At 41.9% G+C, this 19,079-nt stretch overlaps 1 protein-coding gene across 2 annotated transcripts in view; it reads right to left on the bottom strand.

Annotated features, from left to right (window-relative positions):
- Positions 1–19,079, bottom strand: part of Fhos (Formin homology 2 domain containing) — a 370,832-nt gene that overhangs the window by 138,875 nt on the left and 212,878 nt on the right. The window lies entirely within an intron of this gene.

The raw sequence follows: 19,079 nt of genomic DNA, 5'->3' as shown, positions 1-19,079 counted from the left end.
ATAAAGCACAATGTGCGTACCTGTGTGGATATTTATCCTCAGTGCACAGTAATAGTCCCCCCCCCAAAAAAAAAAAAAAAAAAAAAAACGGTAATTTTCATGGCGATAGACTTCTACCCGATTAAGTTTAGAGAGGAAACCTGCAGGGGAGACGTTCTCCGTAGGATGGCCTCCTTGGGTCCTGGGTTACGTTAGTATACGTGGCCACTGTTTTTGCCCGGGAAAACGGCCATATATATATATATATATATATATATATATATATATATATATATATATATATATATATATATATATATATATATATATATATATATATATATATCCAAGTAAAATGTTTTGCACAGTGACAGATCTCCACCTGGATCAGGTTTTGGGCAGGGTTGGAACCCGCTGAATCCCTATCGGTCCAAAATAAAACTGCAAGAGGAGTCTTCTGGCTGATGGAGTTGTAGGAGTATTACAGCACGATAATACATTAACAATACACATAAGTAAATAAAAGAAAGTACTGTACTTAGTTACATGTCAATCACACAATTTTTAATATATAATCTAAAAAACCGGTGGCGAACAATAAAATCTTTACTCACGATTCGCCATGTTTCATACAGTGACCTCTATCATATGTAGGGGCTTTCCCATGGGTAACGCCGCGTAGTTTGTGTGCCCGCCGCCAGAGGCCCAGGGCGGCGCTGATGATGTATTGATGTTTATGCACTGCATCCGACGCCCGCGTCTTTTGAAATCAGCGATGAATCCGAAAAATTTAGCGCCATGGTCCACTGCACAGGTAAAATATAGTGCCATGGTCCACTGCACAGCTAAAATATAGTGCCATGGTCCACTGCACAGCTAAAATATAGTGCCATGGTCCACTGCACAGCTAAAATATAGTGCCATGGTCCAATACCATGGTAGAGGCGACGCGTGGGGTGTTTCAATATGGCGGCCAAAGTCATACGCTCGCTGCGGAGATAGTCCCTCCATAAGACAGAGCTCAGTGGTTTCACTCTTAAGGTGACAAAGAAGGCCAAGGGCGCTATGGCCAGGAGAGAGAAGAGCGATACAAAGATACACTCCCTGCATTCTTAATATTCTGGCTGTCAGTAGTCGGTGAGGTCTTGAAATCTAGTGTTCATCATCATCATCATCATCATCCGGAAATCCTTTCCCACCCTAGGGCAGACTGAGGAGTAGCAATGTCCAGACAGCCCAAATTTGTCCAATCCAATGGGCCACGCTCCCATTCACTATCATTCAAGACCCCGGAATCCTGGCTCTATCGGATACGCCAAAAAACATTTACCACGTTTTGTAGCTTCACATAAACGTATCCGTTGTGGTGGATGGGGGCGCCCATCATCCACTCACTCAATGTAGAGATGCCATATGATCTCTACACTGAGTGACAAGCCAAATGGTTTCCTGTACCCAGGAAACCATTTACTACACTGGGTGGTAACCATATAACCGGGGTTTCTGGCAGGGTTAAGTGTCCCCCAGATTCTCCTATCCAAAATCACTTAATCAATAAGTATCCTACCATACACTTTTCCTATTATATTATAAGAAGACAAATGCCCCTATGATTACCACACACTTCTTTTTCCCCTTTTCCTTTGCACATGGGAATAATTAAACCTGACTTCCGATCCTCCGGGACTTTACCTTCCTCCCAGGCCAATCTGCACATCTTCCACATCCATTCTACTACTATCTCTCCCCCATACTTCAGCATTTCACCACACACTCCATCAATTCCTGGGGCTTTCTCCAATTTAACTTTCTTCATTGCTTCCACAACTTCTATCCTACTGATTTATTCCTGTCTTCTCACCTCCCTCCTTCTCCCAGCCATTCCCAAGCCACTTATACTCGCATTACTTCCATCTTATATGGTCAACAATTCCTTAAAGTGTTCTCTCCATCTGCTCACTTTTTCTCCCTTCTCCACTACATGGAATGTACGAGGAGCGAATGATGAGGTGAGACAGGCTGTGGCACAAAAGAAGAAAGCATACAATGAATGGATGAGAAACAGGGGCGTGGAAGAAGTTGAGAGGCGGAAAAGAGAGTTATATGCATTTAGTAATGAAAATATATCAACTACTGTAAATACCACTCTCTCTCTCTCTCTATCTATCTATCTATCTCTCAGTGACCTATTAGGTTATAAATGATACTGAAAAATAGACACTTGCACGAAAACAATAAACAAAAGCGAACCGGGTTGCGAAAAAACAGTATAAACGAGGAATACGACCCAAACCGACGCAGTGACATTCGATCCTCTATAATACGATCTTCACTTGTCCCTCCACCTCCCTCTCCACTCCACTCTCCCTCCTTTTGTCTCTCCACTCTTCTCCTCTTCCCTCTTGTGATGGAGAAGTGGAGGGGCCTGAGAGAGCGCTGGAGGGAGAGACGGGGAAGATAAGAGGGTTTTCCAGAGGGGGAAGAGAAGGGGAACGTGTTGACGAGAATGGAGGGAATGGGAGGAAAGACAGACGAAGATAATAAAGTATGGCTGCGTCCACAGGTTCCCTCCAAAAAAGAAAAAAAGATAAAAGCAAAGACAGACGAAGGTATCAAAGTACAGGTGAGATGCAACGTTCCTGAGAGAGAGAGAGAGAGAGAGAGAGAGATTCACATGTTCTCGGTACAAGGTTCTGAAATATCGGCCTTCGTAGATACAATGAGAGTGCTTAAATACTGTAACATTATTGCCTGTCCATTATCAACCCCTTCAATTCTGTGATGTACTCTCTTTATAATTACTCTCTATAGACGATTCTACTTCGCTTAGGAGAGGACCAGAGAAGTGATGGGGTTAATGAAGGCAAAATCTAACCCGTCTAGTTTGATGTCACTCCTCATCTTAAACAAATAAATAAATAAATAAAGGTGTTAGCAAGGGAAAAATACAGGGTAGTCCGTAAATAGAGATCAGTCTGCTGGTGTGGGCGAGGGAGTAGGAAATAAATACATGATGCAAGATGGACACTGATAACGCTGACTGAGCCGTCCCTACCCACAACACACGGGAAATTACCGGGCGGAGTGGAAGAGGAAGGTTATACACGAACCACCCTGCACAAAAGTCATCACCGTATGGAAGGGGTTCAGTGGTTGTTACTGGGAGATTTTAATATTTCTTGTAATACTGCCCTGAACAGCAAGAAGAATTGCTGAAAGAATAACTAAAAGCCTATGATGTTTCCCTTCAATAAAACGCATGCCGGGAATATAGTATACGTCTTTATGATAATATTTTTCACTGTGCATACTTCTTCCTGTCCCCGACTGCATCACGCACTGTTGCCTTACCACGGATTCGTTAAATTCTGCTACACATAAGAGTTTTCCAAAACGAACCTACGTAACAGATAAAAGATAAAGAGAATAAATGACATGATCATATAAAAAAAATGAGCTAAGGACTATTGCCATAACCCCTTCACTCCTATGATTTTTTTTTTTCTTGCTGCCTCCAGAAGGTTTTCTTCAATTTCGGAGTGATGTCTACCAGCAAGGGGGTTATAAAGGCCACATCTAATCCCTTCCAGTTCCCAACGTCTCCCCTCAGCTAAATAAAATCGTCTAGAGTTAACAAGAAAAGAAAAAAAATCGGATTCAAGGAGGTTAAGACAACATATCGGTATCCTTCTACACTCGCGACAGTAAAATACAGCTCAATATTATGAAATTCTTGACGTGAAAAAGGGCGAAATACTGTACTGGACAGATGATGTCTGTATGGAGCTGCACATGACAAGGCCCCTCTCTCTCTCTCTCTCTCTCTCAAGGAGGATGGTGGGCTGCAGGAGGAGGACAACTTTAGCCTTTACTGGGCTTACGTATGAACCTAAGGCTGCAACAACCCCTTCAATCCGATGACGCATGTCCTACTCTTACCGCCTTCACACAGTTTTAGTCAGCTTAGGGAGACACTGGGTTCTGAAGGGGTTTGGAATCTGTGTCAATCCCCACTACCACCAGCTGCCTTCCTAAACTTGAGCACAATTGTATGGAGGTGGCAAAAATAAAGTATATACGTCATCGTCTTCCAAATATAATGGAGAATGTGTGTGTGTGTGTGTGTGTGTGTGTGTGTGTGTGTGTGTGTGTGGTGAGGGTAGACTGCCTCACCTCACCAAACCGGCTGTACCAGGACCAGACTGAGGGTGGTGTCCGGCTGGGCCACTTCCCACGGGGCTTACCTTCACCCACCGCACCCCCATCCAACCTCACTCCGCCCCGCCCCACCGCACCCCCATCCAACCTCACCACGCCCCACCCCACCTAACCCCACCTCACCCACACTTCAATCAACCTGCATCCACATCCTCACCCACTGCCAGCCACAACCACACCTAATTTCACCATCATGCATCCATCCCTACATAACAATAATCACCTCAGGCTGCCCTACACTACTTTTCATATAAACTATAGCAGTAGCCGTGTGTGTGTGTGTGTGTGTGTGTGTGTGTGTGTGTGTGTGTGTGTGTGTGTGTTTTGGGCAGCCGAAACTACACATTCAAATCGCACCAAAATTGGCACAAAAATCGCAAAAAATTCGCTGATGTGAAAAAACTTGGTCCCATCACGATTGAAAAACTTTTACTATATTTAATGAGCGATCAAATTTTAACCAAAAAACGCCGCTCCCGCGCTCGGTCGGTTGCCGTGGTCGAGTGGTTAATATCTCGGACTTATGTGTGAACAACTTGGGTTCCATTCCCGATGCGAGGTGAGGGTGTCTTTCTTCGGTACGGAGGCGTCCTGGTGCACCAAAATTGGCATGAAAATAGCAGAAAATTCGCTATGTCGAAAAACTTGGTCCCATCACGATTGATGATTTTTTATTAGAGTTAAGAGCGATCTATGTTTGGTTCGGAAAACAGTTCATTCAGTACCGGGACTTTAGAAATCGAAGCGCGAGAGCCCTCCGCAGGAGCAAGGGCGAGAGGGCCCAAAGGGCCCACGAGCATTTGTTAACTACTATACTGTAATTCGCGTATACTACAGAATATCCGATATGGTATTTCACATTACATAAAGCCAATTGAAGTTATTACAAAAATGAAGCACAGTATATCAGGCAGCTCCTCAACTTTTAATATTTATCCACGTTATGTGCTCTTAAACGTAAACTTTAAATGAGCATAATGGTTACAGTCTACGGGCTCACACGCACAATTCTGCATGAGGCTATCTTACCATACTCATGTTACTGAAATGAATAACAAAACAGAGATCATGTATAATAAAAAATAAAAAAATGGATGTACAAGAAAAGTAGATAGTATGATTCACCCGAAAAAATACAAACAAGTGTAAAAAATAATAATAATAATAATAATAATAATGCCAGAAATGGTGAGCCATGTTTGGATTTCATATGATTACCAAATGTATGTACACTCTCCCAAAAAAGTATCGGCCGCTTGGGGTACGATGGTTGTGAAAATAAGGAACTTCCACAGACACACATGAGTCTATAAATGTAGTGCCTCAAAACATATATCACCCAGAAAGTGAATCTTTTGGCAATTTTGCGTTCTAATAATTACCAAAGATAATATTTGCACTTATAATTATAAGATGCCCAATATATCACAATGCTTCATCCATGTTTCAGAATGATACGTGCTGTAAGAGTGCCGATACTTTTTTGGGAGGGTGTACACCGCACCATGTATCTCATGTACAAGCTTACTCATAAAATTGCACGTATTCTCTAACATTTAATTATATTCCATCCCACAACCTGTATCAGTATAGCAAGATAATTTCATAATAAACTGATCGCATATTGACTCTGAACTCACCAGCAGAGAGAATAACTGTTATCATCATTAAAATTTTACGCATATGAGTGCAGAGAAACACATAACTTGAAAAGGCTGTCCGCAATATATTGAGAAATGGTTGTGCATGTTGTTGCCTTACTTTGCCCGATGTTAGACAATTTTTTTTTTTAATAACATTGATAGAGTCAACCATTTCCTGTATTATCGTTTCTCTCTACTCAGGTACAATGCCAGTATTTTAAGTAACATGGGAGGCTTCGTAGCACTTCTTCCCTAGAGATTCATTTTTGTATATTACGCTTCAATATTTTCCTGCTTGTTATCTATATAGTGTTAATATCGACGTAGATGGCATCAATACCATGGAAGGGGTTAATGGACTGTAATAACCAGAATGAATCGCTATGCAAGAGGCGTTACCAAACCTTCAATGACCCTAAATCCGACCTATTTTGTCGTACTGTACAACCAAAAAAGTATCGACACCTTGGCTACGATGGATGTGAAAATGCGCGATTTCTACAGACACACATGAATTTTAATTAACCAATGCCTCAAAAAATATGGCACCCAATATGTGATGTTTTATGCGATGTAGCGTTTTAGTAATTACCATAGACAATATCTGCATATACCACAGGTTGTACCATACACCGCAATGCTTCGTCCATGTTTCAGAACGACAGGTGCAGTGAGATGGCCGATACTTTTTTTCTTTTTTTTTTCTGACTGTACATATGTCTTGTAGTTATGAATTAATTAGGAAGGACACTCCGTTTCACTGTGGCACGTTTTGGGCAAGCCGCTTTTCACTGTCACTTACAATATATCTAGAAGTGAGACACGCCTTGTTCAGAACGTGGCAGTGAAATACAATGTTCTTCTTCCTCTTCTTCTACTACTGCTACTACTACTACAACTACTACTAGTTCTTTTTTATCCCGACCTTGCCTCAGAATATGGAACGTATTATGGGTGACACAGGAAGCTTCATAACACTTCTGCCTTGGATATTTAGCCTCTTCTGCATCTCTCAATAGTTTCTTTTATATGCTAGCCATGTCGAATACAGCAACAATGAAAGAAAAGCATTCGGGAGCCGAATGCTACTCGCCTGCCAGAATATGCTGTTGACCAAGTCCAAGATTTTGGCCCTATCTTGATACCCTGAAGGTTTCATATTGATAACTCAAGCCGTTCATGAGATATAATGGTGCTAAAGGCGGACGATAAAAACTAGCTGACCTTTGGCGGCCATTTTGGTGACCTTGACCTTGACCCAGAGTGCCCATTTATGAACTCGTCCAAGATTTCGACCATATCTTGATACCCTGAAGGCTTCATGTTGATAGCTCAAGCCGTTCATGAGATAAGAGTATAATGGGAACACACACACACACACACACACACACACACACACACACACACACACACACACACACACACTCACACACACACACACACACACACATACACACACAGAAGCGGGCAAAAACATTATCGCTCCGTCTTGTAAAGGTGGGCGATAATAAAGATACAAGTGAATATTCAGGTGTAATATTCAAGACAAATAGAAAAAGGGCGCTAAAAAAAAAAAAAACAAAAAAAAAAAAAAAATATCCCCTTTCGACTTCATTGATGCTGACCCTGCCCCTCCACACATCACCCTGGCCCTAACTCCTCTTCCTAACCGATTTCTTTTGCTTACCACATCTTAGTACCTTTCTTCCGTGTCATGTAAGTCATTCTAATATCGCCATACTCTGCATTAATAATATACAAAAGGATATTAATCACCCATATCCAAAAATAAATCGCTAAGGAAGAGGTGCTACGGAGATCGGACCCCTGTCACCCAATGATCTGTTCTCACTTACCATCCATCCACCTTCCTCTTCAACCCATTACCCTCAACTCCTCTATACTTGACCTTATTGCAATCCTTCAGTGAATAGTAACCTTTCTGGGCCTCAATTCCCCTTTCACTTGGTTTTACTCCACTCGACCCACTGCCCCTTGTTTGACTATTCCCTACACTCCATCATTGTTGAAAAATGATTTAGAAGGACACACACACACACACACACACACACACACACACACACACACACACACACACAATGAATATGTGATGAGGTGCATAGGATCACCATAAACATTCATACTTAGCTGCTTATCTGCTTTACAAACGAAGCTATCAACTTTTACCTGTCTGCTGCTTTTCTTCCTTTCAATTAGTTTACGTAAGTTTTATTTTAGCTTAGCTTTGTTGTTACCAGACGATTTTATTCAGCGTAGGAAAGCACTTTGGTGATGCAAGGGTTGATGAAGGTTGTATTAGCATCTATCCTGTTCAAAGAGTCTAAAATGTTAGAAAATCGTCAGTAGACACAAAGAATACAATAAGAACTAGGGACCAACAAATGAGAGATATTCATATTTCACAAGTCATATATAAACGATCAGCTTGTATCTGACATGAATGGAACGAATCACATAAGAGACAGGCTGCAGGGCTCATTTCAATCAAACTTGTTCCGAACCGTAACCGCCTTCGATGCCGAATGGAGCACGTGCCTGTACTGGTGACCGTCTTGGTGTCAGGTGTTATTACGCCAGTCGTTTGGTGATACGCGACCGACTTTTTTATATTTCTGGCGACTCTAAAATAATTCTGAAGTCCTTAATCTAAAATCTGAGAACAAAGTGTCGAGATACTAGGGTCAGGTACCTGCAAGAAAATTTTTAGGCCAATCAGTCCAGAAATAAAGGTGTGAGGCCGTGACAAAAAGGGTTGGTGACGAGGAGGAGGAGGAGGAGGAGGATTACACAGGATTACACAGGAAAGCAAACAGCAACAGACCTTATGGTCCTTTCGAGGCTGCTTGTTAGAGAAAACTATGACTACAAGATCTAACTCTACATGCTGAAGGATAAGGATAGTAAATTAAGAAGGCTCCCACCACCACCAAACCCTCCAGGAAAAAGTGAGAAAAACCACCATGCAGCATGGAAAAACTGACATGGAAATTTTATAGGAAACACTGGAAAGGAAAAGTCACATTCTATAATACTTTATCTATAAGCTACCCGATAGAGTAACCTGAAAGAGAAAGTAAACAAATAAAATAATAGTTACGGCATGACATTATAAACCGGTACATTGAGTTAATGGGAAGTCTGTGAACATAACGTGAAAGCTACACACTGCACAGTGTGGATGTTTAGGGGTGGTGCGGCAGCCTTGCCTGGCGCTTTTAAGGTAGGCAGCAGTCAATCAGGCCCTAGCTCCGTTTGCTCCACTGAGACAAGGAACTCTCCCATGTGGGACAAGTACACAAGTTTCATCCTGAAGCAGTGACCCCTGGTACATTAAAAAAATCCCGATGGTGGTCACTTGACTAACAGGGACCCTCAGGAGGAGGAGGAGGAGGAGGAGGAGGAGGTCCACAGCACAACCCGTATATATATGGTCCCTTACAGACTTCCTTATTGCTCCCCTGAAACTGATACTCAGATATGCTACCCCTTAAGTACGTCTCTCATTACCTGTAGGACCATGTGTATGTGTGTGTGTGTGTGTGTGTGTGTGTGTGTGTGTGTGTGTGTGTTTGAGAGTTTTTTAAGTTCACGAAATACAGAAGAAACAGATTTGCTTTCTTCCTAAAGTTCTCTCTCTCTCTCTCTCTCTCTCTCTCTCTCTCTATCTCTCATAGCACAATAACTCGTGTATCCCGTATAACATCTAAAATACTATCATTCTGGCCGTGTGTGTGTGTGTGTGTGTGTGTGTGTGTGTGTGTGTGTGTGTGTGTGTGTGTGTGTGTGTGTGTGTGTGTGTGTAGCGCAGCCAAAACTGTATAAAGAAATTCGATGCAACTTAGCAGGATGGTGGCAAGTGGGTCACAGATGTGCCTGTTTAAATTTCATGTTGACTGAAATTTTCTAAAATGGTGTTTTGACCGCTAACTGTTCCCACTGGTTTTTCATTGTTCGGAATGCGGTGGGGATTATCCGTAGAGTTCCTTGCGTCTGTGGGGGAGAAAGTGCTGAGCAGCCTGATATGGACGCGAAGATCTTGTGTGGAACTAAAAGGTAAGGCCAGTAACACAGTAGCGTAAGTCTGCCTCATGATTCACATTCACACTTTACACTCCATACTTAATATGTCATGCCTACACACACTCCACACCCACCACTTATCACACCAACTATCCCCAAACTCCACATCCACCAGACCAACATCATACTCCCATCCACTACATCACCCACCACCACACTCTAAAACCACAACATCCACTCATCATTCCACCTACCCCCACCCACCAAATTCACCACACCACCCACCACATTCACCACGCACAACCTATCTACCCCCACCCATCACATTCACCACACCACCCACCACACCACCCACTTACCCCCACCTACCGCATTCACCACACCACCCACTTACCCCCATCCACCACACCATCCACCTACCTCCACCCACCACACCACCCACTTACCCCCACCCACCACACCACCCACCTACCCCCACCCACCACACCACCCACTTACTCCCACTTAACACACCACCCACTTACCCCCACCCACCACACCACCGACTTACCCCCACCCACCACATTCACCACACCACCCACCTACTCACCCATCACACCACCCACCTAGGCTACCCCCACCCACCTACTCACCCATCACACCACCCACCTAGGCTACCCCCACCCACCTACTCACCCATCACACCACCCACCTAGGCTACCCCCACCCACCACACCACCCACCACATTCACCACACCACCCACCTACCTCCACCCACCACACCACCCACTTACCCCCACCCACCACATTCACCACACCACCCATACTCCACTTACCATCACCAAACTCCCCACTTCCAGAATACACTCCACAGCCTACCATTTCTCCACTCCTACCCACTCCACACCCTAAACCACCCCACTCTACACACAAACACCACAATAGCCCACTCCCACACCCAACACGCACCACTTACCCCATCACCAAATTCCACCACACCAATCATTTTCCACCCCCTCCACTCCACATCCGGCCCTCCACCCCTTGCATCATCCACACAACATCACAGTGCCAATCGAACCCATACTATACACACAATTCAATGCATCTCTCTCTCTCTCTCTCTCTCTCTGATAATGATAGTTCTTTGTCTGTCCGTTTTATTGTTTGTCTGTATATCTGTTTGATCATACATTCCATTTGTCTATTTATCATTCTATTAATCCATTCATCTATCTATCAGTCCACCGATTTCTATCCACCATTCTATTAATCCATCCATCCACCTTTAAGTCCTTCTGTATTATACCAATCCATTCATCCATCCACTTACTAATTCACCTATGTACCGTATCAATTATTTTTTTATTATCTACCTCGTCTAATGTGACTATGTAAAATGGAAAGCAGTATATCAACAAGGTCGGATTAATTCTACTTCACTAATTCTGTGCATGGATTTTTTTTTATTTCCTTAGCGCTGCCACCAGGTGATTTATTCTTGTTACGCTAGATACTCGTAGTGACGGGGTTATAGGACAAAGGTGGAACACATTTTTTTCTCCTCTTGTACTGTACGTTACTTAACTCCTTCCATCCGATGACTTATTTTATCCTTGCTGCCTCCAGACAATTTTATTTTTTTTATTTATTTTTTTTTTTTTTACTGGAGGGAATACTTACAGCCTTCATTAACCCCTTCACAACAATCCGAAGGTGATCAAAATGGTCTCTTATTAGCCAAAAAAAAAAAAAAAAAAAAAAAAAAAAAAAAAAGTCATCTGGTTGAAGAATCAATAATCAGGCTTCCATTCATACTTAACCCCTTTCCACTTCCATTCATACTTAACCCCTTTCCACTTCCATTAATACTTAACCCCTTACCACTTCCATTAATACTTAACCCCTTACCACTTCCATTCATACTTAACCCCTTTCCACTTCCATTCATACTTAACCCCTTTCCACTTCCATTCATACTTAACCCCTTTCCACTTCCATTCATACTTAACCCCTTTCCACTTCCATTCATACTTAACCCCTTCCACTTCCACTCATACTTAACCCCTTACCACTTCCACTCATACTTAATCCCTTTCCACTTCCATTCATACTTAACCCCTTACCACTTCCATTCATACTTAACCCCTTTCCACTTCCACTCATACTTAACCCCTTACCACTTCCACTCATACTTAACCCCTTTCCACTTCCACTCATACTTAACCCCTTTCCACTTCCATTCATACTTAACCCTTCCACTTCCATTCATACTTAACTCCTTTCCACTTCCATTCATACTAAACCCCTTACCACTTCCACTCATACTTAACCCCTTTCCACTTCCACTCATACTTAACCCTTCCACTTCCATTCATACTTAACCCTTCCACTTCCATTCATACTTAACCCCTTTCCACTTCTATTCATACTAAATCCCTTTCCACTTCCACTCATACTTAACCCCTTCCACCCCATGAGGCCATATGCATTTCATTCTTGCTACCTCTAGAAGATTTTTTCAGCTTAGAAGGGGTGTGTGTTAGTGAAAGGGTTGATGAAAGCTACAGCTAACTCCTCCATATTGAAAAGTCTCCCCTAAGCTGAATAAAATAGTTAGGAAATAAGAAAACGGAAGCTAAAAAAAATAAAAATAGTCTAGTCAGGAAATAGCAAGTCGGAAGCTAAAAAAAAAATAATGATTAAGAAATAGGAAGACAAAAATTAAAAAGGAAATGGCAAGAGGGAAGCTAAAAAATATAAAATAGTCAAGAAATAGCAAGTTAGAGGGTAAACTATACAACTGTCAGGAAATCAATGACTGCAGTAACAAAAAATACGAAATAACAAGACGGAAACTGAATAATAAAAAAATCAGGAAATACCAACATTGACGCTAAAAAAAAAAATAATACAATAGGTAACAGCAAGAAGTAAAAAAAATAAAAAGGAAAGAAAGAATTACGCGACAGAAGACATCAACTTCACTGTGTCTACCTAAATTATCTTCCCTCATTTTCACTCATCTACTTCTATTTCTACTTCTTAAATGTTACTCATATACCTACTTAACCCCACAAGCCCCAAGGTGTCTTTCTTACCCATCTCTTACTACCGCTATCATCAGACGATTTTATTCAGCAAGACTAAGAATAATAAAGCTTAAATAGCCTTTATTTACCGCCGCACTACAAGGCGGTTAACGAAAACTAAACAAAAGCGTCCCTATAAAACCCACAGGAGGGGAATAAAATCGTCTGGTTTGGCCTAAGAATAACATGTGCCTAGGACGAGACAGGCTTCGTCAGTGAAGTAGCCTGTGAAGTCTTTTACACCCAGGATTTCCCTCAGATAAATAAAACCGTCTGATGTAATTAAAGAACAGGAGGATTAATCGGGGTACCTTTTTGAGGCCTTTTAAGAGCTGGGAATCTCTCACCTGAATTAAATCGTCTTGTGTGTGTGTGTGTGTGTGTGTGTGTGTGTGTGTGTGTGTGTGTGTGTGTGTGTGTGTGTGAGAGAGAGAGAGAGAGAGAGAGAGAGAGAGAGAGAGAGAGACTTTCCTACATTTTCCACAATTCCTGAGTTCACTACCTCTGACACTCCCACGCTGCTTCAACACTAACACTCACTTTTCTGGCTGCTACTTCCCTGTGTCAATTAACTCGGTATATTAGGGCTAATTGTTGTGTCTGGGTTAATGGCACTCACCCCCAACTCTCTCTCTCTCTCTCTCTCTCTCTCTCCGGACATCATGGAGCGTTAATGAGGTGGTTTTGGGTGTGGTGGCCAGTTTAACAAGTTACAGAGAGAGAGAGAGAGAGAGAGAGAGAGAGAGAGAGAGAGAGAGAGAGAGAGAGAGAGAGAGAGAGAGAGAGAGAGAGAACAAGTGCAGTGAACAAACAGCTCGAAACTGACTGAGGAAAGACAACAACAAGAAAAAAAAAAAACACGGACTACGAATTTGTAGACAGATAGCTATATAGACAGAGATATGCCCGTAAATGGAGAGAGAGAGAGAGAGAGAGAGAGAGAGAGAGAGAGAGAGAGAGAATTTCCTGCATTTTCCACAACATACAAAGCCTGATTGACATCACGGTGGAGGGGGGAGGGGAGGGAGAGGGGGAGGAGGGAAGAGGTAAGGGGATGCATGGTGGGGGATTTAAAGGAGGGGGTGGGGGTGATTAGGGTGGAGGTGAGGGTGAGAGGAGGGGAAGTAGTAAGGGAGGGGGTGGAGGGATAAGGGGATGGGTGAGGGTGGGGGAAAGCATTATAGGTTGATTTCCTGTATTATCCTTTTGACACGCCGACTGGTGAGGGAAGGGGGTAGGGTAGGGTAGGATTGGGGAGACTAGAGTAGGGAAGGAGAGTGGGCAGTGGAAGGGAGTGAGGCGGGGAGGGAAGGGGGGAAGGAGGAGAGGGGAGGCGATAGGGATGAGAAGGGCAGGTAGGAGATAAAGAATTAAGAGAGTCAGTAAAAAGAGGATAAAAGAACAAAAAGCAGGAATGACACGACGAGATGAGGAAAGGGAAGAGAGGGCTTGGGGGTTGCAAGAGAAATATGTAAAGGAGAGAAGGAAATGAAGGGGAGAGGAAAGGTACAAAGTGCAAAGGAGTACATAGGAAAGCAAACAACAACAGACATAATGGTCCTCTCAAGGCTGCTTGTTACAGAGAAGACTATCACTACAATAACTAATTCTACAAGTCGAAAGTAAGGATAGTAGAGCAAGAAGGAAAATGCTGGAGAGGGAAGCAGAAGGGAAAGAGAGGAAAGAAGATGGAAAACGAGGAGAAGTGAAAACAAAATAGGGAAGTGATGGCGAACTAGCAAAGAGAAGGGAAGGGAGAAGAGAAGATGGCACGGAGAGGGCCAGCTGTGAAGGAAGATGAGAGAGAGAGAGAGAGAGAGAGAGAGAGAGAGAGAGAGATGCGAGTAGGACGTAAAGGACCCAAGAAAACAAAGATGAGGGTAAGATTTAAAACGATGAAAACTTGAAGAGAAAGGGGAGAGGAAGAGAGGAAAGGTGAGGGAAAGAGACAGATGAGACACTAGGACAGAATGAGAGATATATAAAGGGAAGGAAGGAGGGGGGTGTGTATGCAAAGAGAGAGATGGATGGAAAAGAAGGAAGACATTTAACAGAGAATAGTTCAAGCCTTTTTCATAACCTACCAAGACTCCTATGCTGAATATCGTTCGGTAGCAAGAATATAAGAGCCGCCATCGTACTACAGTGGTTAGGAGAAACAATATGAAAGGAAGAGGTTAAGAAAATACCTTATGTAAAAAGAGAAACAAAAACTGCAAAGACGAGTAAAGGAGACGTGGTGTAATATTACGACTGGGTGGAATTCTTCATGTTGGTAATTTGAGAGAGAGAGAGAGAGAGAGAGAGAGAGAGAGAGAGAGAGAGAGAGAGAGAGAGAGAGAGAGAGAGAGAGAGAGCGACAACTACGAAATAGACATCAGCTTAACATTAGCTTAACAAAAGATTCTAACACGAACAACAGTAGAATTTAACATCAACAGCATGATAATTTACCAGCATAATAAAATGTGACAGAGGGGAGTTTCACAAGATATTTCAACACTAATAATGCCTGCCACAGCACGACGCTTCCTCCCTGCACTTCGGGAGATTTTGAATAAGAGAATTTTACATGAACAAGACGAGAATTTGTAAACAGAACTTTAAAAAAAAACAGTAAGAGATTTAGCATATATAGATGAATTTAGCAACAGAATTTTCCATCAACTATACAAAAATTTTTAAAGAGAATTTAAAAAAAGAGATTTTAACATTTACTTTAGCAAGAGAATTTTCCATCAACAAGACAAGAATTTATACGGAGGACTTAAAAACACTGAGAAATTTTAACATAGAGGTGAATTTAGCAGGAGAATTTTCCATCAGCAATACGAGAATTTATAAAGAGATCTTTAAAAAAATGAGATTTTAACATATAAAAAAGAATTTAATAAGCGAATTTATCAACAGAATACAGCACCACCACCACCAATACATCAACCACCACCAATACATCAACCACCACCATCAACCACCATCAATACATCAACCACCACCAATACCTAACCACCACCAATATATCAACCACCACTACCACCACCAATATATCAACCACCACCACCACCAATATATCAACCACCACCACCACCACCACCAATAGATCAACCACCACCACCACCAATTGATCAACCACCACCACCACCAATATATCAACCACCACCACCACCACCAATTGATCAACCACCACCACCACCACCACCAATATATCAACCACCACCACCACCAATAGATCAACCACCACCACCACCACCAATATATCAACCACCACCACCACCACCACCACCAATATATCAATCACCACCACCACCACCACATCACTTCCGTCACTACAACATGGTGGCACAGGATGCGATGTATTTATAGGTTTCGCAGCGGAACGTCAAATTTTACCGCGAATTTTCAGAATATGTAATTTTTTTCCTGCGTAGCGAACATGATTGAACTTCCTGCCACACAAAGACTGCGGGTTTGACTTTTTTACTTGTTTGGTAATGTCACGGGTAATACAAACAATAAATTACGTAATTATTGTCATATAGCAATTGTGATTATAGCTTTGCCAGTGATGATTATGTTGTTTTTCTTGTTGATGACGACGATGATGAAGATGAGGAGAAGGAGGAGGACGAGAAGGAGATGTTTCATGGTAAAGGTATCGCTAATGATGATAATGATTAATTACACAAACCATCACCACCAATACCAACAATGACAACACTAATAAGTATTAGTAGTAGTAGTAGTAGTAGTAGCAGTAGTAGCAAAAAAAAAAAAAAAAAATATTAGTTACTATTATCAAAACAGTGCTATACATGGGTGAATAACAGTACATTCGCAAACAACTAATATCCTGGTGGGAATGATTTCCGTGTTGATTAAAGCGTTTCCAATACCATCATCCGTACCGCTTTGACGGTCTCTATAGTCAAGTCATAACCCCCTTCAACCCAATGGCCTGTTTCATTTTCATTACGCTACCACCGGCCGATGTTATTAAGGTGTAATTGTAATTATATAAGGCTATATATAACCCCCCCAGGTCTATGTCTCTGAAGCTAAATAGAGCCATCTGTTGAAAGTAATGATTAAAATAAAGCGTCTTCATTGTGTATAGGTTAAACACTTCACTAAGAAGACGTCTGTTAAATTCATAATTTCATTTCCAAACAAAAATTATTCAGCTTTATGAAGACTTTCAATTGAATGGGTTAAACATACTCGTACACCTCTCATGAACCCCTTCAATATAAACAGGCTACTATAGCTCAGTGAAATTGTCTGGCGGAAGCAACAAAACGTATCCTCGTTATAAATGTATTAGTACGATTAAGGGCGTAATATCTTTGTTTATTACCGTTAAATAACCTTGAAAGAAGCAATACTTGCCACAACCAGATACCGACAATACTGAGGAGCAGAGTTATAACGGTGGATTACCCAGTGAATGGATACGTGACCTACTTTTATGTAACACAAAAATAACAGTTACAACTGTGTGTTCTCTCTCGTGTTTCTTGATCCTGTCAACCAAGTACATAAACCCATATGTAAATAGTAAAAGCATACACATGACACATCCTCGTAGTGAAGGTGTTAATAATGAATAATGGCTTACTATGGATATTATTATAATCACTTAAAATGATTCTAAATTCCGCATACACAAACGGATATTGATATTGCCGAGGACAGAGTTATAATCAGGGGAAAGTGTCATCTCTGTGTGCTTATTTATCTCCCTGCTTTCCAAGGCATAATACCTTCTGCCCGAGGACGTATTTATGAGTAGTTCATTTCTGCTACCATCTGACGAGTTTATTCCGAATACCATACTAGTCCTGGGGGTGTTAATGGAGGCTAGACCAAATTCAACAATGTTTCTCCTGAGCTCAATAAATTCGTGTGGAAAGGGCGAAAAGGAAATGAAATTGACATCACATGGCAAGGGTTAATGAGCGAATGGAAGTGAAGGCACATTTTTTTTTTCCCCACCGGTGTTCTAATGATACTTTCCTTACTTTCCTTTTTCCTTGCTCTTTCTGGATCCTACCTACCCTGTATAATGATAAGTGGCATTATATACTGTAGTAATAATGAAAGTGATGATGATGATGGTCATGATGATGATCTGTAGGTGGAAAATAAAAATATAATACTGTTGTTGTTGTTGGTTGATGATGATGATGATATATAAGTGGTGAGGAAAGGTAAGATGTCGCTGCTGTGCTTCTACTGATTTACGTTTAACCCTTTCCATCCGAGTGCGTATTTTTCACCAAATTCTCGTTACCTTCAAACAACTGCGTTCATGTGTGGATAAACGCGTGAAAAAAAAAGAGAGATTAAATAAAGCACAGTCGTCATAACCCCTAAATAACATAGATCTTTCCAAAAATGAATATAATCGTCTAGTGGGGGCGATACTGCAGTGAAGGCGTCGCTGGAGTTAAGGCCAGGGTTAAGTAAAAGATTATTATTTATTTTATTTTATTTTTTTCGTTGAGCAGCGTAGGTGAATGAAAAGGCAAAAGGAGAGATGTTTCTATTGCTATTTCCTCTTCGGTAATTCAGGTGTTAAGGATGATGAAAATGTATTATAAATCATGAGTGTTTCTGTTCAACTGCAAAACCAATGAGAGAGAGAGAGAGAGAGAGTAGGAAGGGAAGAGAAAGGGGAATTAATGGCCAAGATAAAGAAGAAAAAGGACTAGAAGAAAGGGATAAGGAAAAAATGGAAGGGAAGAGCAGAGAAAGAGACAGGGATTAAAAAAAAAACTGAGTGGGAGAAGAAAAGATAAAGGGAGAAGGGAAGGGAAGGGAAGAGAAGGGAAGGGAAGGGAAGGGAAGGGAGGGGAAGGGAAGGGAAGGGAAGAGAAGGGAAGGGAAGGGAAGGGAAGGGAAGAGAAGGGAAGGGAAGGGAAGGGAAGGGAAGGGAAGGGAAGAGAAGGGGAGAAGAAAAGATGAAGGGAGAAGAGAAGAGAAGGGGAGAAGAAAAGATGAAGGGAGAAGAGAAGAGAAGGGGAGAAGAAAAGATGAGGGGAGAAGAGAAGAGAAGAGAAGAGAAGGGAAGAGAAAGGAAGGGAAGGGAAGGGAAGGGAACAAAACCGGGACAGGAGAAGAGTGGAGG

The sequence above is a fragment of the Coenobita brevimanus genome, chromosome 59 (assembly GCF_032717465.1).
Source record: "Coenobita brevimanus isolate Jiangsu-jjx chromosome 59, ASM3271746v2, whole genome shotgun sequence".
In the NCBI taxonomy this organism is placed as follows: domain Eukaryota; kingdom Metazoa; phylum Arthropoda; class Malacostraca; order Decapoda; family Coenobitidae; genus Coenobita; species Coenobita brevimanus.
Note: the sequence above shows the minus strand (reverse complement) of the source record. Positions and strands in the feature narration are given on the sequence as shown.